At 37.3% G+C, this 21,305-nt stretch overlaps 1 long non-coding RNA gene across 2 annotated transcripts in view; it reads left to right on the forward strand.

Moving 5' to 3' along the window:
- The window catches only part of LOC121074408, a 504,929-nt gene that overhangs the window by 239,798 nt on the left and 243,826 nt on the right, over positions 1-21,305 (forward strand). Inside the window, exons 8-9 of one of the 2 annotated variants that reach the window (XR_005822307.1) lie at positions 2,753-2,805; positions 10,253-10,355. This is a non-coding gene — a long non-coding RNA (uncharacterized LOC121074408). Of the gene's footprint in view, positions 1-2,752; positions 2,806-4,903; positions 5,998-10,252; positions 10,356-21,305 lie in introns of those variants that run through there. The other variant, XR_005822306.1, reaches the window with a different exon arrangement.

A 21,305-nucleotide genomic window follows, 5' to 3' on the forward strand; every position in this document is an offset into this window, starting at 1 on the left:
AACCTGGGTTTGTATATGGAAATCCAGCTGCATCTAGATCGTACCAGAAATTAAGTAGATATAATGCTAGAGCAATGAAGAGGTTGGGTAACTGGCTTCTTTAATTTTTGGAGTGTTTTTAAGATCTTAAATATAGTTTCACAAAAACAATTTCTTCACTTCGATGGACATACTTGTGAGGATCTGATCTGCAATTCCTCATCTACTGCTGAGAGAAAGATTCTTCTGTGCAGAGAGCTTCTGGTGGTCACCTTTGTTAAGGTAGTGCTGAGCTTCTTACAGTGACCTCCATGAACAAATTCTGCTCTAGCATGTTATATTGGGAAATGTTTGTCTTTGAAATAGAACTGTCCAAGCTCTCATACCTTTTCCGGTGTATTTTGGATTATAGTTGCAAATACCATTTCTTAGAGCCTGAAAGGTGCTTTCTTTGTGTTTTGTCAGAAGCATATCCCCATTTATAATGATATATGTATATAATATGTCTATCTGCATATATGTGTGTGTATATAAATATATATATATAACAGATGTGTATGTTCAGATCTCTTGTTGAGGTGAGGTCATCCTTCAAAAATAAAACCTTACAAAATTTTAGTTTATATCTTCAGTTGTCGACTAAAGTTACAAAGTTATATACATAAAGTTATACGGTTATGAATGCAGTTCTGCTTATCCTAGTGGAAGAACAGATCAGAAGTTGTCAGCAGGGTACTTTTAGAAGAGTTCTATCATGACTGTGAAGATGGAGAGCAAGCTAGGTGAGGATTGAGGAAGCTAAAGTGAAGAGGCAAAGAGAAAGGCAAAGTCTTTTCCTGACATAAAACCTTGAAAAAAAATGTTAGAACTGAGGAAATGAAGGTGTGACCACTCTGAATACATATTTAACATTAACATGTAACGGGTAGGGCTTTGCTGATCATTCTAGGAATCTGTTAAATGAAAAACTACAGCTCTGTTGCGTAAGGGAGACAGACAAAGCCAACTGGACTGGTCTAAAAGCCCTTTTTGTCCTCGTGGACTATTTGTAATGGCTGAACTGTTCTCCATGCATCCATGATCCATTTTGTGTCTGGATTTGCACTGTTTTTTAGACACAATATTTACTGTAATTAGAAATGTCGCACAACCAGTACTTCTGGGGGCTAAAGATAGGATTGTACGGTTCTACCTATTCTCCCAAATCCTAGAAATCAAAGAGGAAAAAAAAAGTTTAGTTTTTGTTTTCCTGTAAAACAAAAATTGTTGCTAAAATTTGTTAGTCATTTGTCTGTTCCCAAATACTGAATTTGATCCTGCCATTGGCAGTTTGGGGTTGAAAGTCTGTGAGTGCTGTGCTCTCTGGAGTGTAACCCTGTGCTTATTCAGTTTCTCTTACAAGATTTCCATGTGCCGTTGCAAAGCCTTGGTCCTTGCTACGTTCATACTGTTTTCCACAGTGATTATGACTAGGGTCTTTAAATGATACTGTAATTACCATTATTCATAATAATGACTTATTAGCAATAATTACTAATAATCTTGATAATCCCCGAAGGGAAAATACTGTAGGTGGAAAGCCACAGATGGAGTCATTAAAACAAAGACATACTAGTTCCTTATGCCCATCTTGTAATAAAATAATGAATTCTCAGCTTTTCTCAAGAATGATAAAGAGATTTCTGTGGAGATTTCTTCTCTTTTACTGACCCTTTCTGCTCACCAGAAAGGTCCCCAAACTGAAGAGTAGATGAATGAACATCCCTCTCCTCTGATTCCCATGAATACCTCAATAAGCAAATAAGTCTTATTACCATCCAGCTTTCTGTCCTTTTCTTCATCTTAATTTTCCTGGCCTTTTGTGCCCTCATAAGTCTGTAGAGTGTGCAGTACACAAAAATTATAATATTCATAATTACGTAGACACAATGTTACCAAATTTTTTTCAGGAAACCACAGGATATGTTGCCGAATATGTATTGTTTTAAAATCACTTTAAAAGAATTTGCACAAAGTTCTGTCTATGTTTATGTATGGCTTTAAAAAAAGAACAATCAAAATAAGCAGCATGCACGATCATTGTCTTCAGACCTAATTACAAAATCCTTATTCACTTACACAAGTGCATCTCTGCCCAGTGCTTTGTCCCATACACAGAATGTGCCTAGAGCTCTTGGCACTATGGAGGGTGAAGGAAATATTTCTCATTGGCTCCATGCAGATGAAGTAACATAATCCCAAACGGTGCACTCAGATTTTTTCAATAAATGTTTTTCGTCACTACAGAGCTTTATATAACAGCAGTAAAGGCAAGAAAGGAAATTAGAAACACAGCTGAGACTGCATCTCATACTTCATAATGGCCTAAAATTCTTACTGTTTATTAAAACTAACACCCCTTGTCAGGGTGTTGATCAAAAATTCTCTGCAGTCTCTGATCTTTTCATTTTACAAACCACAGATATTTGTTGCCATTTCTTTATTTGGTTTTATGTCCAAAACATTAAAACTCAAAACTACTTTCCAGTAGTGTTGCATGATAAGAAGTAATCCTAAATTCATCAAGCCAGCAAGGTCATCACTAAACAGATTTGTCTACTCCCAGGGAAAGGAGAACTCTGGTGTGGCACAAACAGAAAAGATCAGAGATACCACCAGAAGGTGCTTATCTTATAAAATAAATGTTGTGTCTCTGCGCCTGACGCTTCCACTACCGTCCAGTCAGAGTATTGGCATAACCTATTCTAATATACACATTTACCTTTTGTTTCAGCAGCTCCCTGGCTCCTGCACATGCAAACATTTGAATTTCCTGTTGGCTCAGAGGTGAGATTTATAACATTTATTAAAGTTGCTTTTCACTGTGAGTTTACTGGGCAGAAAGCCTAAGAGGGCCTTTTTTTAAAAGGGGTTTAATTGCTTGAATTTACCAGAGGGGTGAACATTATGCTTTATTTGCAGCACCACTATCCACTAAGATTGCCAGGTGTTGAATTTCCCTAGGGGATCCCTATTTATTGGAGGAATTCATGAAATATCCATCTATCCAGAGCTGGGGCTCCTAGCATCCCTTTCCCATTCATCGTGTTGATTTTGTTTCCTTCACGGCTGCTTTTGAATTTCTTGATTGATCAGGCTCATTTCTGTCCGTTCCTTTCCAGAAGTGTCCTCCCTCCTCTCTGCTTGTCCACCTCAGCCATTAAAAATGGGCCAGGCTTGACTCAGGATTGAATGCACCTGAGAGCTGTGATGTGGCTGCTGGTGCAGAGACAGTTCAACGTTGGAAGTATACCAGTGCTCTTTAGCAGGGTGGAAAGAGAGATGAACAGAGGGCAGGAAAGACAGAGTAAGCGGCAGTAAGGGTGAAGAGCAAAAAGGTATTTTGCAATGTTTAAAATAAAAACCTATAAATAGCCCTTTAAAATCCATGAATGGACTTCTCAACAGATGGCAGCCGTACTGTCAAGTCAGCCCAAGGCAGGCAGACTATAATTGTTAGCAAGTGTATTGTTAAGGGAATTTACTAATTTACTGATGCAGCAGACGCTTCAGTTGAAGAATAAATTGGAATATTTTGGTGCATTTTCTTTAAAAAGTCAACCACTTTTAAGTCTATGTATTAAAATGACAAAGTCTTAAATGGGGGTCTCCTTTGCTAAACAAAAGATATGCAAATTACATTTCAAGATTTATATTATGATAAAAACTGAAACACAAAAGAGGCATTATCTTGCAAAAATGTAAAAGTACATTGCTTCATGAGTCTATAATGATATAATGTGATGTTGATGTAGTTAAAGATGTCAGAAGGGAGACAATGACCTTAAAAGTTTAAGGCAGACACATTAATATTGATTGATTTTTAAGAGATTGAACAGCAAGAATATATCTATATATAGCCTGGATATTGGATTGTTTGAAAATTTGAGATGAGATACAGAACATTTTGGTCTTGTAATGCTTTAGACCTGAGAACAAGAACATACTTTAAATGCAGCCATTTGTACTATAAGAAACTGGATGATAATTTGCCTTCAATTTAGCAGATTGTAAACCTATTTCTTGTAAAAATCAGTGATGTTTGGCGAAGCTGGATGATCATTTCTGCCTTAACCACTAATGCAGATCTGTCACACAAGATTGCACAAAAGTCCTAGTGTAGGTTTTTTGTTTTGTTGTTTGTTTTTTAACTTTTCTGTACACTTGTAGATCTGCATGTAGACTTACAACTGTTTTGTACACACACACACACATGCACACACACATTTCTGTGATGTATTGAGCTCTGTAAAACCTCAGCACTTGCTGGCCTTGCACCAACAAATACTACTACACATCTACTGTGTGTCATTTTAAATTGCTACTTTTCCCAAAGCTGGGAGAAGCTGGTCAATAACACTTCTTGTTTAAGTAAGGTTGGGCTTCATTTTATATCCATGTTTATGCCAGCAAAGTTATAAAGAAATGTGCTTCTCATTGAGGGGGAAGGTGGTAATTATTGTGGTATTGTTTTATTCCCTCGAGGCAGTTCATTTTACCATCTCAAGATGATGAAAAGTTTCACCTCCTTCATAGATGAGCTTTACTCTTAAAGTAGAGACTTTCACTGGTCAGAGAAATAGAGATGCTGGTGACAGTTTTCTTTTAGACTTTTGGGGACCAGGCCACAGACACCTTGCACATAGGGACTAAGAATTCAACTTGCAGAAATCTGCTGGCAGCATAGAGCAGGTTTGACCTGTATGAAATGGATCATCTTGCATTACACAAGCAGGAGATTTTTATTCAGAAACAGACCTCAAGAGATATGAGACAGATAAACAAAAGATGTAGACCACATTTATAAAAAGCTTATATGTATATATCACTTTCCAACAAATCAATAGATTTTTACCTGATACCCACACATGAAGTGATAGAAAATCAAGATCTGAAGGAAAGAGGACAGCTGGGAACCTGTACTTCTGCAGAGATATTTTACATAACAGAGAACTCTTGTTTTCAAGAAGCAGACAAGAAGAATTACCATGTGGACTCTCTGCCTTCAGATTCAATTTTTAAAATACACGACCAGAAATAGACAAAGAGGGGTACGTGTTAGGAGTACTATCAAACAGCAAGATGTCTCAGTATCATACCTGCATCCTTTAAGCCTTTATTTAGCTTCACCAATGACAAAGCCTGCTAAGGCCCTCCGGTATAGGAAAATAGCCGTAACAGCCTGTTTAGTAAATGAGAGAAGCACAGTGTCTCCAAGGGGCCTGGCCTGAGTGAGCATCCAGAATCCCAGAAAGTCAAGAAATTTGAAGGAAGTCAGACTTGATTTAATTCTTTTTTACTATAAATCTCGTCTCAGAGAATGATTAACTGGGGGAGAGACATAAATGGCAAAGTTTGATCAAGGGAGCTGCTGTCAGGGTACCATCTAGATAAATTAGGAAAAGAATGCTCAGGTTTCTATGAAAGAAGACTAATGACATTAAGTCAAGATGAAATAGAAAGGAGCAGCATTGCAGGCTGAAAATCATAAAAGACCAGCCTGCCCTGACAAGAAACCTTGAGAAACTTCCTGAACTGAAAAGTAACTGGAAATGCTAAGGAATGGCTTTCTGTAAATGTCTGGTCTTGAAGTTACTCAGGAGTGAAGATGTTCCAGGCATAAAATTTGCTTCTCAGTACCTGTCAAGACAAGTGAAGGAATATTCTAGAAGAATCTGAAACAGCAGGTGTTAGTAACAGCTCTACACACTGCAGGTGTTCTGCATCTGATGTGCTCTTTGTAGTTAATGGGGATCAATCCTTTCCCATAAATCTGAAGCAGTCCCACCTGGAGGCAAATAGACCAAGTGGATAAAAGGAGGGTGTAAAGTGCCTGGGTAGTAAATGTTTGATTCAGAGAGTCCTTTTGTAAGGAAGTGGGTATGGTAGTATTGTGGAAGGAGTGGTGATCTTAGCTAAGATCAAGGAGAAGCTTTACAAGAGACATAAGTATATTTGTACAGAGATCTTTCTCAGAAGGTAAGTCATGTCTTTAGGTTTCCCAAAAAGGACTTGAGGGGGAAAAAAAAAAAAAGAGAGAAAGCCACTTCAGTAGTTAAAAGTGCATTACTGGAAATCTAGAGTGTTTAAATCAAAACAAAAAGTCTCCTATATCAGGAAATGTTAAATTGTAGTTTCAGTATTGACTTAGTTAGGGTTACTGATCTTTCTTAGACAACCAAAGGAACAGATCTTTTGCTGAAAGTCTCTTAACTTCATATTTAGACAATAATATAGAATAGCTTTCTGTACTCAAGCAGTTAGTGTGGTTAGTACTAGTATGAAACTAGCTAATGTACTTTTCTGTGATGTGCAAAGTGAATGCTAGGATGTAGCATCGTACCTGACTGCAGTAGCTTGAAGTTATGCTTCAACAGTATCCCATTGTATTGTAGGATTTTGAAGGCAGGGAAATAATCTCTGGAGTGCTGCATGTCTGTAAGAAATTATTTTTGAAAGTAGAGTATAAGGAGATTGAACCAATGTTTAGAACAAATAAATAGGAGCAACAATTTTTTCAGTATTAGTATTAAACCTAGTCATGTAACAGTAACTAAATGAAGCGTGCGTTTAAAACTTGGTGAGAGGTTTTTCTACATTTTAGTTCTGTTTGGCTCAGCAGGTGTACTGCACTTCAGTCTTCAGGACTGTCAATCAAACAACTTCCACAAGCACTATATTCACTTAAAAGTTGAAAGAGAAAAATAGAAGAGGATGATGTTAATAGTGCTTAGCACTTACATAACGTTCTGCTTCCTCAAAGTACAGTGCAAACACAAGGTAATAACAAAACTTTGTCTTGGAGATGCAGTTGTGTTTAAACAGCCTTTATGCAAAGAGGATAGAGGTGTAAGATCAACCTATGCCCAAATGCACATTTTCAAGGTTAAATATTGCAATGAAGAATTTATTGTATCACTTATCCTTCTAATGTCTCAGTGAGTCCAGCTTGTGGAAACCAACACAGAGTCTTTCTGTGTACAGCTTTCCTTCTTTGTTGTGTGAAGAGGTTACTGTGATAACTTCAGATTTTACCTGATGAACTCTGATGTAAGAAATCACTGGTGAGTTGTACAATGGAACGTGTCAATGAGTTGAGGCAAAATTTGTTGTTAGTGCACACAGATGTACCAGCTACTCGGACTGCCACCAGCCTCTGTAGCAATTCTGCTGTGTATGCTTCTCTCCACTAGCTCCAGTGTCTGCCCACCTTGTTTTAGGTATTCTGAGTATGACCATAATGACTTGGACTCCTGGACAGATAACAACCTAAACTGCTTGCTTAGAAAGTTCAAAGCATTAAGAGAAGAGAACTAGAAAAGAAAGATTCAGCTGGTAATGAGAGAATTGAAATTTTCCTGAGGAGAAGGGGCAGACTGCAAGGATAAAACTGCGGGTCTCAGACCCTTGTTCTTCTATAAATGAAGAAAGGTGTAGATAGATACGGTGTGATTTTTGGTGTGCTTTTCTCCGGTTAAAATAAAATATAAAAAAGTTCAATGGTGTTTTCAAAGCTGGAAGTAAACTCATAAGTCAGTTTGATAATTAAATAGTTATTCTGGGCCTTTGAACTACCAGGGGCTATCAGTGCAGGATTCAGAACAAAGTCTGCTGGGGGAATTGGCTGTTTCACTCACCTCTTCATTCTTAGACCATTATGCCTTTAGGATGGCAAATCTGTCAATTTTGCAGTTTCCTCCGGTAATACAGTTTTGGCAGGAGCTGATGCCTGTGCTGCATTGTACTCATGCACAGTTAGGTAACCAATGCATGCTCCATTTGAGAGAGGCACAGAAAGCTGCTTAAAGTTACTGGGTTATAGTCTATCTCTGTGCTGAGCTCAGCTGCTGAGAGCAGAAGAGGTGTGAAAAGACTTGTTAATAAAAGTCTGTTTAGATTTCATTACTGTGAGCAGCCACATCAAGACAATACAGATCTTACCAACCCTCTGAGAATTTCAGTCCTGTCTGGAAATACTTCCTTTCCTGCACTGGATATTGTTCCCGGATGAATTTCTGTGCAATACAAACAGCTCTCCTCTACTTCTGAAGAACAGAGAGAATGGGAGCTCCTTTCTTACTGCAGAGGATGGAAAGGGATAAGAAGGAGGGGAAAGAATGGGAGGGGTCTTGTTTCCCTTCCTTACACTGAAGAAAAAGCATCCAGCTCAGTTTTGCTTTTTTCCCCTTCTCATCTGTTTTTAACCCTAGGAAGGGGAACTCCTGTGAGCTGCAGGCAGAACAAAGGTGACTGGCACATGGGATGGAATGTGTGTGGCCATCTGGCAGGCTGCGACAGAAATAAGAGCATTGAGAGAATGTGTAACTAACTGATGGGTCATGGGAAGGAAAAGTAGCCGTAGCTTAAGAAAATTGGTTATATTCCAGTTATAGACAGGGTTTGGAGAAGCTATGTCCTATCAAGCTGTAATATGGCTTTTGCATTGTGTCAAAAGCATATTATTGACTGGAGATCTAGAGAAGTCTCATACCAAAGCTAACTGGAAGAGAGCGTGCTGTGAACCAAGAGAAACTTGCCAAAAATATTCGTTTCTTCAGAGTGGCTCTGGTCTCTGAGGAGTGAAGTAAATCTGAGCATTTCTGAAAGAAAACAGTAGCTAGGGAGGTATCTTTGGCTACATAACCAGCCCTACTCTTTAACCTATTTGAGGACTTCAGTGATTTTTTTTTTAGATGGCTATGAAAGACGCAGCCTAACCTATGACTGACTTGGCATGTGGTGTGGACAAGCCTCTTTTTTCCCCACAAGACTAAACCTCTCCACTTTCATCATTGTGATCTCCTTTGTTGTGGTCTCTTTAATGTTCTGCAAGTTTTACTTAGATACTTATTAAAGCTTTTAAATGCTGAAGTCTTGATGAAGGCAGATATAGGTCTCCTAACTGTAAATGCTGTTCTTCCTCTATATATCAGCATAAACAATAATCTGTAAATATTGAGTGTATATATATATATACAGATGCCAAAACCCAGCTAGTAATAAATGACATGAAATGCTTATTGGGAAGCTGGCTCAATCCTGTTCACCATATATTTCACTGCTACGCTTCCTTTCTAATTTCAAGTAAATCACAAAGGTTAGTAAAATCTTACTTTCAATTGACTTTTAGTTGTCCAGTTGTATTTTCTAAATGCATTTCAAGTTTTACATGATTAATGACCAGACTTCATAGAAAGGAAAGTTAGTCAGAGAAGAACACACTTTAAATAACACATTGCCATACACATTTTGCATCATTACTGGGTGATAATATAATACAGTTAATGAGTACCTTGCTCTTCAGTTAACTTCTGTCACCAGGAGTAGAATTTAGTACTTTTCACCTTATATTATGTCATGACTATAGGTGTTATGTTTGATGCCTACAGTACCTCATCCTATCAGAAGATCCAGAAGGGTGATATTTAATTTATTTCATTACTACAACCTTTGCTGTAGAGATGCTTAACAGAACATTTTGTTATATGAAGTGTTCAGTGGTGTAGTCATTGAAGACAATATGACTTTCACAATAGATTTCAGCCAGAAGAGGACTGTTCACTGTGACTATCACCACAGTAAAAGATTAACACAGTGCTCTTTCAAGAGATGTATTGCACCTATGTTTTTAAGAGATCACTTTTTTTAAGTGTCCTGAAAAAGGAAGGGAAGAGAGATGTTTCTGTTACTGCAAAATATACCTTCTGAATTCTGCTTCTACCTGAAAAATTGCAGAATGTAAGGCTTGTTCTGTATATTAATATTTATTCAAACTGTTCTGATACATTGCCTTTCTGATGCTACATGGTGTTCTCCTGCACTATTTCCCAGCACAATGGGTAATGTCCTGCTCTGAAAATTATCCATTAAAATTTTTATCAATTTTGTGTTTTGGTGAGACAGTATGAGGAAATGCCATTGGAAAATTAGATTCCTCTTTGACATCAGGCGCCCAGTCAGCAATCCAATCCCATGTGTTTCTACTGAGACATTAGGATTTGATATAATTTTAAGCAGAAAACATTTTAAAATGAAACAATTGAATTTTCTAGATGGTCTTGGGGACCACTTAGCTTAAGAGAATACACTTCCAAATCAAAAGCCTTTCAATCATTCTAAATATTATTTGGATGATATTTGCTTTATGTGTAGTAGCAGTTTGAATTTGTATTGAATGTTTGACTGGCTCGTGCTCACAGATGATGTATGAAATTATTATTTCATATTTTTCTAGTGTTTGCATTGCAAGTGACATCTGGCTGACAGGAACTTGGAGAAATGGGATACAAAGTGAATGCTGCAGTTACCACAGCATCATATTTATCAAAAGGCTTAAGGTTGGTCTGTCTTTGTTTAACATCCAAAACTCACTATAATGAATAAGAAAAAGCACTTTTTTTAAACTGAGCTGCTTAGAAAATGAAGATGGATGAAGGAAAAATGTTAATCATATTCTTTATTCTAATCATTGGATTACTTGATGTATAAAATCATGTATTAGATGAAAGACAGTTCTCAACTTGTATTTACATTTGCTATTATTCCTTTAAGTTTTTGTTAATGTTATATAAGCCATACATACTATCACAGAGATAAGTCTGAAATAAGCTACTATAGCAGACTGACACAGTTTTCTTTTTAGACTGTAGGTCTTCGGCTATACAAGTCTAAGAGCAGGTTTAATTCTAATTGTATTGTCTTCAAAATGTGCCTGTTAAAATGCTGTCTTCAGCCAAACTCCTATCCTACTACTTTTTTATGAAGCTCTTGATGTTTTAATTGTCTAATGGTAAATTGTCTTGACAGGCTCACTTTAAAACACCTGTATCATACTCTATTTTATATGTAACATGAAATGTGTTGTTTAGAAATGACTGCATCCTTTAAAAAGGCATTTTCAAAATGCATGATGTTTGTGAGGAACCTGTACCACAGTGTTTCAGAACAATGCCAAAAGTGATATATAGTGGAGCGTATAGCGTCTCGCCATGCCTTGACAGGGGAGAGGGACTGGCTGTATCACTCTGATTCAAAGGGTCTCTTGGACAGTCTTTGACACTGTCTTGATATCATTTGCTCTCAGTATTAAGACTGAACTTTGAGTGAAGGAAATGCAACACTACAGAAGTCACGCATTATTTCCCCAGCTGTCCTGGGAAGGAAGGAACGGGGGGGCTGCTACACTTGGGAATGTGGAGCTCAGGAGAGAAGCTAGAAAAGAGGCTTTATGGTGAGGTGGGTAAAACAGGCTGAGGAGAGGCAGGGGGTGGGGAGGTCAGCTTAAGAGACAGAAGGAAAGATGTCAGACTAATCCAGAAATAGTTATTTCTGTACAGCTACCAAGTGATTGTCTGATCTACACAGTTCTCAAGCTGAGAGCATTCAGCATCTTCTATGATTTGGACCTCTCCTTTTAAATGAATAATAATAATTAAATAAAAAAAATCCAACTTTGTGGTCCAATTCAGGGGCAAAAAGAACTAGCAATGACTTCTCTTTAGGTCTGCAGCAGTAGGTTGGGAGGAGTGGGAAGGGGGGCAAGAAAGCAGAAAAAAATGTTTCAAAATCGTTCAAGAGGATAATTCTATTCCCCTAAGAGAACCTCAAAAGCAGCCTGTATGTTTCATGATGATATGGGGAATTTGCCTGTCCTCCCTTATTAGGTATCTGCAGTATGACTACCCTCTACTCTACTTCTCTTTGCTTTCTGAAATATCTTTAGTCAATAGATACATATCCATTGCCATGCTTCCCTTTGCTAGCAGTCATTAACTTTCATTACTGGGGGGGGGGAAAGCCTATTTTTTGGTCAGATTTTGGGGAGAAAAACACTGAAGTTGATTGCTTGAGACTAGCGGAGTATCAAATTAGAGCAATCAGAGCAATATGTGTTCTGAGCATACCAGTGACAAGAACAGGACTGATGAGAAGAGCAAGATGATATCTTAGTGGTCTGCTACTGAGGCTAGCTTGCTAAGCATTTCATCGTTCCTTTAAACAATTATTTAACCATGACCATGCAGAATACTAGATATCCATGGGAATGTTTTTCACTTTCAGATGAAGATCACAAAATATTTACCCTGTGTTGGCTTAGGATGTTGTTGTGGCAAAGAACTTGTCAGACATCAAGCCCTAGGTACCTTATCACTTAAATATTTAATAATTGGTTTTGAACCTTTCTCAACAGATCCTATTTGCTGTTGCAGTTCCCCTGTGCTCTCATCATTCAGTATATGTAGAGTATTATATATTGTTCTTTCACTTACCTCTTCATTTCCCTGTGTTCTCATTTACCCTAGCACACAATACCTTCAGTTTCTAAGAAGTTTGAGACCTGATGTCAGTCATTCCCCAAATTACTTTTATCCTTCTGCAGCAAATGTCTCCAGACTCTCCTTCCTCTGGATAGAGTGAGCCAAGTTCTCAATCTTCCAGTTGATGTGGATCGGTCCAGTCCATGTCTCACTTCTACTCAACGTGTCTCTTCATACTGACAGAATGCCTTGTATATCTTGGCATGAGAGGCATTATAAACTACTTTAAACAAGTCTACAAGTGCTATTGGGTCCTACTGAACTAAAATTGCACACAATTCTTCAATTTACTTTGTAGTGTATCATATTATACTATATAGTGCTTCTGTTTCTACCTTGAGATATATGAAACAAAGCTGTTTTATTTTTTTAGCCAATGTTATTTATGCCCTGTAATGTATACTACACTTGTATTTGTCTACTTTGCTGTCTACCTAGCCACACATTCAGACTTTATTGGCTTCTGGTTAAGTTTGCTAGACTTCCTATATGCCAACACAAACAAAAGAAAGCAAGGAAGTAAGAGGTTAACTCATTCAATACCCTTTTTATGCTACTCATTAATTCTCATACTTGCTCCCAACTACCTCACTTTAATGTCCATAGTCCACACATTTCCAACTCTATCCTGACTACATTAGTTTTCTGCTTGCCATTCAAGGCAGTGTTTTCTTGGTCTGCTGGATGATTTCAGACTTTCTATTTTGAGTACTTGCACCCCCAAAGACAGCATCATGAATACAATTAAAATAAGATGTGATCATGATTTTTGGTCATTGCAGGTACTAAAAAAGCAAGTTACATAGCTGTAGAACTGACAGAGCAAAGGCTGAAGATGCATGTTCTGCATTCTTTGTGTTGAGATATTTTGGTGGAAGACTTAGGATAAAATTTTTGGAAGTGCTATTAAATCAGACTTTCAAAGCTGAAAAATTTGGAGTGTTTCTAGGATTTTAATCCTTTATTTCATACTTCTATTACTGCATTGTTAGAAATACTGCCTAAACTTAGACATGATATTCTCCACTGTAGTTACTGTTTCCTAGCTGGGTCTAGTCTTTTAGATCTGCACCTTACTTTTTTCAGCATTGTGGTAGTATATATACTACTAGTCCAATCAGCCAGCTTCTTACTGTACCTTCTGTTATGACTCCAGTGTCTTTTTTAGAAATTTAATATGGTCATTCTTGGTATTATATTGGAACTTCTATCAATGCAATATATCTCTTTAAGAGCTGAGGGTCTAGGAAGTGCTTCATCCTTCTTTAAAACATTTGAGTTGAGTAGTAAAGCCATGCTTCTCTTTAAATTGTGTTTAGTCTGTCTCATAGACCAAGGATTGGTCTATGAGACCAATGAGAGGTCTTGCAAATGTAGGTAGCACCTGCATCTACACATAATGTACAGAAACTAGGTTCTCTAGACAATGTTAAAATAGTACAAATACTTCTAAGTGAATTTTGAGGCTTTTTTAGGAGCTGTGTATACAGTAAGAGCCAAAGCATTCACCTTTATTTAAAGACTAAAATTAGTATTAGCTGAGGTGGATTTAGCTGAGACATTTCAATATGATAGCAGACATTGGATATATTTTAAAAATTTGGTTGGTAGAAGGCAGCAGGAGGGGAAAATGCATGTGGCCCTAAGCATACAGAAAGCTGTGAACCTGAGATTTTTTCCTCCTCTTCTCTTTTGTTTCCAATCCTTGCCTCTAGAAGAGACTGCAGATAAACAGTAATTCTGAGGTATGGTACCATAACAACAAAAGTATTCCAAAGAGGGTGGAATGGAGCAAGGGGAGATCCCATAGGACAGATCATACAATGTTGATAGTCATATTTTGTAGTTCATGCTGTTCTCACATTCAAAAAAAAAAGTATAATTGAGACCAATTCCCTAACTGACAAGAGTCCATTTAAAGCTGAATTACAATTGACAATAAAACATTTTAAAGGAATCTAGTCCTTTCTTTGTTATTAACTTTGTTTTCTATGTTATGCCAAAGGCAGCACAAAGATGTAGAAAGGGGAAGGGAAAAAATGATTCTTAGCTCCATGGAAAAAACAAAATGTTACTTCTGCCAAATGAGGACCCCAAAGTACAGGCACTTGGAGGAATTTGAGACATAATATTTCAGTGTTTTTCCTTGCATTCCATTTGTTTTCTGTCACTTTTCTTTCCACCTTTCTATTGACATGCTGTCTCACATCAGCCACCCTGGGTATAGTTCTTAACCACTTTAAACCTTAGTTGTAGCACTCATTTTCCTTCTTCAGCTCACCTTCACAGTGTTTCAGGGTAGTTTAGAGAAGAGTGCCTTCTTGAAACTTTGTCTTGAAACTTTGATTTCTGTAATGGTAATGTATCAGTGTGTTGGTGGAAGTTGTTTGTTATCCTAGAATAGGATGACAAAGTTTCAAGTCTCGTCACTAGCTAGTCCTAGGCTGGAGAGAAAAGGAAGACTTCAAAAAACCACTTATACCTCTATGGTACAGATAAATGCTATTATGGTGCATCTGCAGATATTTCTGGTGACTGGTTTTGGTCTAATTTGTTTGCCATTTTGATATACAATATTTACTCTCTCTCCTCTGCATTTTTTAATATCAGCTTTTTAAGCTTTGAGTTCTGTGTTCTAATTGCCATGGTCTTCACCAATAAGCAAGTCTGGTTTTGGCCCATATTCATCAAACTGGGCTTCATATTCTTCTGGCAAGATACACCCACCATGCCTACTCTGCAAATAATCACATTGCATTCAAAATAAAAGCTTTCCTCATGGCATGTTTTTCTATAATGATGGTAATAATTCCACTGATAACTCCAGGTATGGAGAACATCTGAACTGCATGATTCTCCTTATACATGTGTAGGTGTCCAGTGTCTGTGTGGACTAATCCTTTTTCAAGTCTCATACAGATATAACTTGTCTCAAAGCCCATCAATCTGAATAGCCCTGTAGTATCAGTTATTTTGAAGTCTAGAATCCTTTGGAATCACTGTTTCACCAGCAAAGAAGTCGACTGTGGCTCAGCTAATAGATACCCTGGCATCTCAGAAATACTATTTCATGGTTGAAATAAAACAGGATTTAGATTATTATACCATAACCATATCTGTGTGATTGAAGACTGTTAAATTCACATGAGAATGTTTGTCAGCTTTCCTTCTGATAAGCAACTCTCCCTTTCTACCAACAATCATTTCAATATATTTTCAAAGTAATCTTTCCTTGATCAGCAGACTACAGTATTCTGTCATTTTGTAGGTTTTGTTTCCTTCATGGGTGAATACTTTTACCAAATTGCATTCAATATCTATTAGCTTGGATTTTTAAGAGATCAGATGGCTTCTATATCTCATTATGTAGTTCTTTGTAATTTATTACTTTTTCCAATAGACACTGTTGCATACTTAAACTTGATTTCTGTTCCATCATCCTATCTTACAAACAGGATCCTGACAGATGTTTGTCTTATGAAATCATGAACTTCTTGGGAGTGTCTTTTATCTCCCTCATGAAGAGAGGGAGATAATTCCTACTGAATTTTTACTCTCCAGGTAGTTTGTTCCAGATACTCAAATCTTTGTAACTACTTTGGTCATTGCTGTCTATCAGAACTACTTTGATGGTGAGTTGCTTTTGTTTTAAACCAAGGTGAGCTTTTACATTCAGACCTCAGCCTGTTCTTACACTGTTCCACCTGCTCTCTGGCTCTCTCAATTATTTGTCAGAAGTCAGTGTTGACCTTGAAATTTCAAAACACTGAAGTAAATAACCCACACTCTTGCTGCTTTTTTCAAAGGGTCAAGTTCATAAAGAAGGAATTGGATGATTTTGCTAAGCTGTGGAAGCAAAGGAAGAGGTGCTGTTCTTACTTATTCTGTTTCTTAAACTGAGGTTTACCATATTATACGAGATTCCATCCTAGAGATGGAGCTGTAAGTGTGCTTGGAGCCCAGAGTACTCAAGCTACAGCTGCTCTGAAATCAATTATGCATTAGCATCTGAAAACTCATGTCCAGAATGATTTTTCTGTGACAGAAATTTTCTCATCTATATTATGCATAGCTACTGAAAAAAATGGGGAGGATAAAATTATGCTCTTTATTTTTTGTACTTCTACTTTATTCAATATTTAAGAAGTCTGAGAAGCCCTTTCTTATTGCTGAGAGTATTGTGGATAGATAAACTCTCAACCATTGATGGCTGGTGCATGTACCATACTCCAGTTGGGGCAGCTTTGGTATCATAACTCTTTCTCTAGAAGATGTTAGAGCAACTTGTGGGCTGTGTGTGAATAGATGGTGTAGGTGTTTTGGTGGACTTGTAAAAACTTGCCTACCATTAAGTGTTAGATCCAAATATGCATGCGTCCAGTCACAGTCAATAGGAGTTGCATCGTTTTCTTGTGAATGTTTAAGCAGAATACATTAGTAGTTGTTGGACACTAGTGTTCCTAGAAGGGCAGAACTGCTGTTAGCTGTTTGCAGAAGTTTAAGGTGCATTAATCTTATTTGAAGCTCTGTGCAGGAACAAGAGCTCCCTAGATATTTTAGTCAACTTTATCAAAACTTAAGAACTGATATGTTCTGAATATTGTTAGCTTTATTGTGCATATTATGTTAGTGGTTAAGCTGATACCACTATACAGCAACTCACATTATGATGGTTCAGAAAACAAGAAGTTCAGCTGAAGTTTTTCTCATACTCAACTTTGATTTTAATATTTTGTTTCTATTTCCCTTTGTAGTTTATTTTGTGGTATTATGCAGTTTAAAATATATGGAAGTTGTGTTTGTACATAAACAAATGTATTCATACATAGTGTAGTTTGGGTTCTGGGATGATATGCTTGTGAGAGAATGTATTACTGAAAATCTGAAGCCCTCTGCTTGTCTGTACAATAGAACTACTAAGGAACTTCCAGTAAACAATTTTCTTGCTAACTTCTGAATACACTCATTTTAGGTCTGAGTATGAGTGTGTATCTGTCCCTAGAGTGGCCATGCTACAACAATTGCCCCCCAAAAGGACATTTTATTTGTTCATAAATAAAGCAGTTTCTGAATTGTAACTGATGTCTATTGTATTTGAGAAGTAATGAAGCTTCTGTGTAGACTGGAGGCACTGACCTAGAAATATAAACAGGGAGCGCATGTTCTATGCTTATGAATTACTGTTTGTGGTTTGCTTTGATAATTTTTGGCCTTTATGTAGAAGTAGTCACTTGTAGACAACTGGCAATTACTTTTGAGGCTGTGGGTATAATCCATTAATATCCCCTAATCTAATGCAACCATCCAAATCAAACATTCTTCTGTTTTGTTTTTTTTAAAGCCTGCAGGTAATAGAAGCTTCAGAACATTTACATGTGTAGTGTTACAGCAGAAAAGTCTGAATTCTGCAGTCAAAGACCTGGTAAAATCCCAAACTCATATTAATGCCACTTCAGGCTTCTAAGGGAATATTTTGACTGCTTGCCATTAGCCCTATTGCTTATGGAAAAGCAAGGAACTAAATCAAAGCCCACTGGCTTTTAATACATCTTTCTAGGGGAGGTCAAAACTTGGGCCAAAGAAAATGGGCGACCCACCCCAGTGTCTGTGCCTAATGACATTAGCAGATGTGACTAAAGAACAGAAAACTATCTATGAAATCCTCCAAACATCCGTTCTGTCTAGTTTACTGTAGAAAATGCTGGTATTTCTGGGAAGACTTTCTTTCTGTATTTCTGATTCTTCTGATATGGTAAATGTTAGGTTTCCAAAATGAGGAAACAGCTGTCTTAATTCCTAATTTGTAAGATTTTATGCAATGAGATATGGAAATACAGACTGTGGATTATAACACAAGAGTGTTATCCAAACAACTTTAAACCCAAACCATATTTTAGTGGAAATGTAAAACTATTATTTCATTAGTGTTTGATATTAGTAGAGTGTAAGAAATTTCATCAGTAAATTACCTTGCAACTGGCAAATACATACAGTGAGTTCTTCAGAAATCTGTCCTCATCTGACTGTCAGGGTCTTATGGAAAGCTAGTCCATAAGGTGCCTTCCACTGTCATTGCTCTAATAGGCTGAATCAAGTCCTAGATAACTTTGGAAGAGTCAGGCTGAGGAAATCAGTTTAACGCAGACTGAGGAGGCTTTAAGCAGTTGCATTCTTTTCTCTGCTTTAAATTACTTTTTTTGTGTAGTGGGTCTGTTGTTAATAGGTGTTTTTTTTAATTCTGAATCTTAGTTTACTTAGGCTCTCTAAGCCTTATCTCCTTCTGGTACTGCTGTGTCACTTTCGGAGTATAAGGTCGTGTTTATATGAGGAAGGCAGTGTGGAGGATTCCAGTTCTCTAATCCTAATAATTCCCCTACCAATGACAAGAAGAAATAACTAATAGATATAAATTTGATAAACTTCCGGAAGTCTTTTGCTGGAGAGTCTTGGTTTCTGATTTGTACTTGTTTAAGTCATTCTGTTTGCATACAGAAATAACCTCTTTCCCATCTGTTGTATTATTGACTTATATCTTTCAGGTAGTTATCTGCAGTGGTGCACGCAAACATTCATAGTTTAATATTGTCAATTTGAGCTTACTTCCTATAGCCTATTTATCATAAACCATGAAAAATTTAGGATACACTTCATCTTATTTTAGAAGTTTGTAATAAACTTTGGAAACCTATTGTTAATGACTTTTACAATAAGGGATGTCTCTACGTTCTTATTTTTGATGCTTCATACTTCTATGATGCTTGATAAATTTTACTCTGTAGACCAATAGCTAGTAATTTTGAACTAGCTTAGACTGTTTGCTTTGTTTGGATAACTGTGTGTGTAATCATGCATGCAGACACTGAGTCATAGCCTACCAACTCAGCTGACAATAATTGAAAACATTTCCTCCTGATGGCTGGCTATATCTTGCCACAAGTGAAATCGGTAGGTAGTTTTAGCCTGTTCCTGGTTGGGAAATATTGTCACAGTGCTGGCTAGGTCCCTTCATAAATTAATCTGCATTGATAGTCCTTGGGTGGGTCTCTTCAGAAGACAATGATACATTAGAAATAAACTGAGAGTATCAACTGTGTGTTTAAAATGTCTGTTAAGTCATCTTGCTGCATTGGTTAGTTTGAATTAATGTGTTAGGTCTACTGCCCAGACCTTCCTGCCTGCATTCAGGTGGGACCCAAGGCATTTTTTATTTTTGTTTGGTTTTGTGTACATTTTTTTTGCAAAACTGGAGTTGCAGCTCAAGCTAATACACTGAAGATAAAAACCCAATGTGAGTTTGAATAGATGTTTTCAGGCAAATGCTCTGGAAAAACATGCTACCTGGCAATGGTAAGTGTGAGACCACCAAATTAATATGGCCAAAGTCCAACTTGTCTGTTCATCTGCAAAAATAGTCCCCTTCTACCTGTTGGTGAATAAAATAGCGTGTTTACCCTTAAATACAGCGTAAGACAATTAAATGCATCAGCCTTACTTTCTGGATGTGCAGTCCCTATTAGTTCTGGGCACCATTATATTCAAAGATTGTCAAAAGTTTGGAGGGAGTTTGGAGAAAAATTAAGAAGCTGGGCTGGTGGATGGTCTAGGTTAGGAAGCAGTAAATGAAATATAGTGACTGATGTTCTGTCTGACTCTCCTGCAAACTTTGTAGTGATGTTGGGCTATGGGCAAGACTTTCAGCAATAAGGGAAACTGTCTCTTTAAAACTTGTCAATTACTCTGCTCTAGCTCTGGTCTTGGGTTATTTCACACCAAAAGTACTTAGATGATGCATCTCCTGGTGGTCTGTGCAGCCTGGAGACTGTTCTACTACAATGAACTGGTGAAGGCTTGTGTTCCTATGGTCCCTGTCTTTCTAGCTGGTATTTCTAGTGAGAATGGAAAACTTGTCATTCCTCCATGATGCAGAAAAAGGCAGGTAACTTTATTTCTTTGTAATAGTGTCATCAGTAGAGGATGAACGGGGGGGTGATGTCTCTAAAAGATTAGTGTTTGAAGAATCACTGGAAGACATTAAATGGGAAGGAAAAAGGTCTTTAACCCAGCATTAAAAGACTGAAGGATTACAGTTCCCATACAGAGCTGACAATATCTTGGATCATTTTCTTCATCCATAAGAGGAAGACTGTTTCTTGATCTGAAACTCTTCAAGTGTTTTAATAGTAAGGGAAACTGAGTCTGCAAAAAAGCATGGGTTCTTCTAGGCCATAGTAAGATAGGGGAAAACTTAGATCTGAAGAGGGGAACAGGCACAGTTGATGCTGGAGGGTAAGAATACTTTACATGTTCCCTTTGGGAATGGTGGAAGCCCTATTAAAATGAGTCATTTTAAATTTAGATTGAATGAAGCACTCCACAATTTACTGTGGGGAACAATCCAACATTGGCAAGAGAATGAACAAAATGACCTAATACTGTAAAGATTGTCTATCTCCGTTTCCTGTAGGTCTATGAAATGTCTGACTTTTGCAGGATTTGATTCCAATGTGACCACCAAGAAAACGGAACAAGGAAAGTTTTCTTATTCTTGGTGTGGGTGTAGTGTTCCCATGGTTCTTTATGGCAGTCCTAATTGAAATGATCTGAAATCTTTAAACACAAAGCCTTCGGGTTTAGCTGGGGTATGCTGCAAACTGCTGAGCCCTGCTAAACATCCTCGTAGCTGCAAAAGGCACAGGGTTCTTAAGCTTTTATTTGAATAGGCTGTAGCTATTATTAAAATAACCTTCAAGTGTTGACTGAAAATCCCTTCACACTTTGCTAAAATTGTCCTGAAATTTCTGTCATTCTCACTAATGTTTCATTTTCCATCCCACATGCTGTACTTAGCATTGTGAGAATTTCTCCCTCTTCTACCTGCTGTGTATTAAAAAATGTTGGTGTCATTTTCCTAAAACAAATAAGTAAAGTTAAATTTTCCCTTTGATCATTTCTTCTGTTCTTATTAAAAAG

This window comes from Cygnus olor, chromosome 8, assembly GCF_009769625.2.
Source record: "Cygnus olor isolate bCygOlo1 chromosome 8, bCygOlo1.pri.v2, whole genome shotgun sequence".
NCBI classification, from domain to species: Eukaryota; Metazoa; Chordata; class Aves; order Anseriformes; family Anatidae; genus Cygnus; species Cygnus olor.